This window comes from Oryzias latipes, chromosome 22 (genome assembly GCF_053564925.1).
Source record: "Oryzias latipes strain Hd-rR chromosome 22, Olatipes_Hd-rR_3.1".
Lineage (NCBI taxonomy): Eukaryota > Metazoa > Chordata > Actinopteri > Beloniformes > Adrianichthyidae > Oryzias > Oryzias latipes.
In genome coordinates, this window is record NC_136258.1 from 18,921,625 (window position 1) to 18,926,374 (window position 4,750).

Genomic DNA, 4,750 nt, shown 5'->3' on the forward strand with positions numbered 1-4,750 from the left:
TATTTGATACAGGCATTTCTGTGACACCATTCTCATTAACATGACCAAAACTTCTCTTAAAATCCATTGTCTAGAACTCGGTTCATGTTTTCTTCCCAATAGTGGATTGTCTTTCATTACTTTGATCCAGATCGAGTCATGAACCTTGCATCTGGTCTGTAATCAGACCGCCATCAACCAGTCTGTTTTGATTCGAACCAAAGCCTCCAACAAAACCACATGACTAAAGAAGGGGGATAGTTCACAAATGTTATATTTTGCTGACCAATTTTGAAAGTCTGTATCAACGTCAGGTACAACGCTTTTTGCTCGTTGCTTTGGTCTGGCAGAGGCATTCTGCAAGGCAGTTACAGAGAAGACGTCGCTATGAAGTACGCTGATAAGTGTTTATGACATCACGTTAAAAGTTGTGTTAATGAGTTTGTATTCAATTGGCACAATAGGTAAAAATTAGGCTTTTTTTCCCGAACACTCATGTCAATATTTTTGCATCGTAAACTGACATTGTTGTGAACAAAAACTTTCCAATTCACCCAACGGATCATAATGGATGCTATATCTCATAACTTAAATTGTATTGCTTTTTTGTAGATTTCATCAAAGGCTTTAAAAAGCATCTTAACTCCCAAAATATTAGAATTTTCTGTCAATTCTTTGATGTTATGGGCTTTAGAGAGTATAAAAACAACAACAATATGATGCAAGAGTTTTCGCTTAACAGTTCGAGATCTGATGGATTAAAAGTGGTTTAAAAAACTATACTTCGTTCTATATTTGGGAAAAAAAACATGTGGACACAGGTTTGGTACAAATATCCTGTATCCAGAAATACATCAGGATATCCTTATAGGATGTGCTGCCACAATGTCTTCCTGGAAACAATGCTTTAGCAGGATGTGATTTCTGGTGTGTTAGTGTAACAATTCTTACTTACATTTTTACCCTAAGTCACAATTTCTTTCAAAGGACCATTTAACCCTTGTGCTATCCTAGGCACTTTAACGTTGGGAGTTGGGTCATCTAGACCCACTAGTCAGTGCTCTGAACCTTTTTTCTTCAATGATTTGTGATCTTCACTGGTGTCCACGGATTACATGAACTCTTTCCACCTTTATCCACCTTTGTCATGGTAGGAATAACACGTCAATGTAAGGGTAGGGTCATCTAAGATAACACAAGGGTTAAATCTTTTTATTTTGTTTTGTCATTCATCTTTTATTATATAACCATTGACAGAACATGTTTGTTTGATGTTATCTGTCCACAGGCTTGAGGTGTGACTGCAGGAAACAAAAAGGACAGGAACACTTCCGATGCGTTTGCATCCGCCTTTAGGTCATGTTCAGCTCTGGTGATGAACATTTTCTTCTAATCTTTCTATTTTCCCTTGCCCTGTCCCCTTCCATCCAGACACTGCTGTGTGATGATGCTGCAGGGGTGTTATTTTTGTTCCTAAAAGAGGCTTTTTTTTTCAACTCTAATTTCAATGCGTTGGGCACATACACTAAGAATAAACAGACACAATGTCACAAGAACAGGCAGATTGCAGCAGGCTTTATTAGCACAGCTAAAAGTCCACAAATCTAAGTCAGTGTCTGGCAGGCAGGGGTCAACAACGACCTTGGGAGCATCAGAGAAGAAACTAGAATAGTCAGGATCCAGGTGAGATTCAGGGCAGGTGGCAGGCAAACAGTGTCAGAGACAAGTCAGGGTCAGGGTCAGGGTCAGGGTCAGGGTCAGGGTCAGGGTCAGGGTCAGGGTCAGGGTCAGGGTCAGGGTCAGGGTCAGGAAATCAGAAGACATGACACTCAGTAATGCAGACAGAGCGGCACAAAGAATACTTCACAATGAGTGAGGCTCAGTGCAGTGCTTAAGTGTACTGTGAGTGATTGCTAATGAGAGTTGGGTGTGTGGCATCCAGAAACTGTGCACTAGGGTTGCTGGGAGATGAAGTCCAATCAGAACTGTGGAGACGGTTCCGGCTGGTGACCAGAAGGGGAGACAGAGCTCTGACTTCTGACAGACAAGGAGAAAAATGGGATTTTTTAAAATCCCATTTTTAAAGTAAATGTGTTTTATTTTTTTGTATTTATTTGTTTGTTATTTATTTGATTTTCGTTTTGTTAGTGTTCGGACTGACACTTTCCATCCACGTAAGGATTGATTTAAAAAATGCGAAAAATGCCGGGCAGGCTACAAGCTCCCTGCTCGGCTCCATTCTGATGCATCCGCTTGTAGACGACTAGATCCATGTTTTCCTCCGCCGAGCTGGCATCTGCCTCTAAATGGTACAGCTGGACAGCTCCAATAATGCTGGGAGAGTGTTTAAATGGATAGCTCAGTTATGGTTACAGGAAGGTGGCGTGGGGTTGCTCCACGCCAACAGTCCTGCTCCCAACTCAGAGGCAATGATCTGCTGCCGCTCTGCAGAAAATATGCAATAGAAAACAACACAGGTTTCTAGATTTTTTCTAAAATTAGCGTAATCATGATTGAAAGACCACTGCTTTGAAAATATATCAAAACATGATGGGAGTGGGACTTTAAGGCATGGCTGAAGTTTTGCTGTGAAAAGATTTGAAGTTTAAATCTGTACTTCACATCATATTTTATTTAAAAAAAAAGCTTCTAGGAGTTCAGATTTGAGCTTAAAAAAGTCCAAAAATGACTAATAGCTACATGTGACCTCCATCCATTTAAATGATTCCACACAAAAATGTCACATTACCATAAACAGTAAAGTTGACACCACTGTACATGTTTTTTATTGAAGGAGGAGCCTAAAGAGGAGCCTGGACGTGTCATCAACGTCTCGTTTCCATCTCCTCTCGCATCAAAGAAAAGTAGGACCGGGCCGTTGTCTCACCAAAGGGTTCAGTCCGCCTGTAGGAAGAAAAAGAAGAAGGGATGCGATGTCCCAAACCGAAGAGAGACCATGTGGGCCGCTGTCAGCAAAAGGTGCAACAGCTAGCGTCTGCATGGGGGTGTAGCAGTGTCCACGTCTCACAGTGATTCACAGTGATATAACATTACAGCGTGCCTCTCAGGCAGCAATTCGTGAGAATTCAGTAGACATCAAAGCCTCATGTGTTTGCATTTTCTCAACAGTTTAGTGATTCATACTCTCTTAATGTGTGTCTGTGTGTTTGTTAAATGAATCAAAATCACAGGTACAAGTTTTTTTTAAAATAAATCTTCCCCATTAAACCATTTAAAATTCAAATCAAAAAGAGTTCAGGTCTGTTTTGTCTTTATCTTGCAGGTATTTGTTTATGCAATGGGTAAGTGGGAATATCCTGTGTATTTTCAATGAAGCACAGCTGCATTTCAACCGTGTACTGGCTATATCACAGGGGGCAGACTAAGCACATCGACAAGGCCAGGTTCAGATTCCCAGACTGTCCCATGATAAAATCAAAAAGATCCTGGTGACAAATCCAGGTCTGTTTCTGTAGCATTGGGACAGCGTGTTGTGAACTTTCGCACATATTTCGCTCACAACTTTGCATTCACATTTTCCTGTATTTATGCCATGCCGCAAGTCATTACACATGTCGTAGCATGAAGGAGAAAACTCAAAGGTTATATCATCACTTCCCAGTAAAGTTTATGCCCATTAAGAGCCTGAATTGTCTGCATCCTGCCATGACGCATCGCTCCACGTCTTTCACTGTCTGTGTTCCCCTCCTTCTTCTGCCAGGGTTTGATTGTTGCCATGGAGTCTAAAGTAATAAAGAACAAAAAATGTAAAAAAAAAAAAAAAAAAAAAAAAGGAGGGGACAAAGCTAATTGTCATGACTAATCTTTGTGCAGAGATGATATGGTGTTCGTGCATTTAAATGAAGAGACTTGAAGAGGAAGATTTCCAGTGCAGTGGGTCACAATAGACTGGTCCAAAACCAAAGTCCATGTAAATGTGCATTTTGGGCTTCTGTCTTCAAAACACTCACATTGATGTGTAGCTATGCAAGTTTCTAGGACTGTTTTTCAGGGGGCCAACATACAAAATTTGTGTCTATCGAAAAAGTGTTGCGAGCTAAACCAGGTCAAACTTTAACCAATCAGGGACTCGGATTTGTAGTGTCGAATGGATGGCATCCCCTTTACTTCACAGAAGTACCAACAGTTTGAACTTTGATCATGGAGGACAAATGAATAATTGCAGTTTGTGCTCAGCTGGAATTAAATGACAGTCATTTGATAGGTCTGGTGGTCTTTAGAGGACGTTTGGACTGGAAAACTGTGACTCTATCAATTATTTGTTATGATTAAATACTGATTTTAAGCTTTATTTTTTTCAAATGTTCAAATGAAGCTGAGTGAAAAGAAGAAAAAGTAAAGAGAAAGCAAGAAATTTGTTGCCAAACTTTCAAGTGTTGGAAGATATATTAAATAAAATGCACTAATTTGTTAGTCTAGGAAGTGAGGTATTAACAAATGAGTGCATTTTAGAAATGTATTGTTTTTCCAAGTAAAAATAATTACTAAAATACATTTCTTTAACACTTTAATGTGATTTCAGTTTTTAAATTCCTACCAAAACCTTTGGATTCTTGACAATGTATGAAAGTGGACCAGTAAGGAAGTTAGTCAACATTTTACCCTATAGGTAAGGATTTAAAAAATATATAAATTACTATAACTGCAGAGGGCCCCGTGTCACTGTTCGCCAGAGGCCCCCAAACTGCAAAGTTTTGCAACGCTTCGATATTTTGCACCAAGCCTCTTCCGACTGTATGTGGTGGACATG

At 39.8% G+C, this 4,750-nt stretch overlaps 1 long non-coding RNA gene across 1 annotated transcript; it reads left to right on the plus strand.

Annotated features, from left to right (window-relative positions):
- On the plus strand, positions 1-3,230 carry LOC144988942 (uncharacterized). The gene is made up of 2 exons (XR_013653043.1): positions 1-2,064; positions 2,774-3,230. It is a non-coding gene; the product is annotated as an uncharacterized LOC144988942 (long non-coding RNA).
- The last annotated feature ends 1,520 nt before the right edge of the window (positions 3,231-4,750 follow it).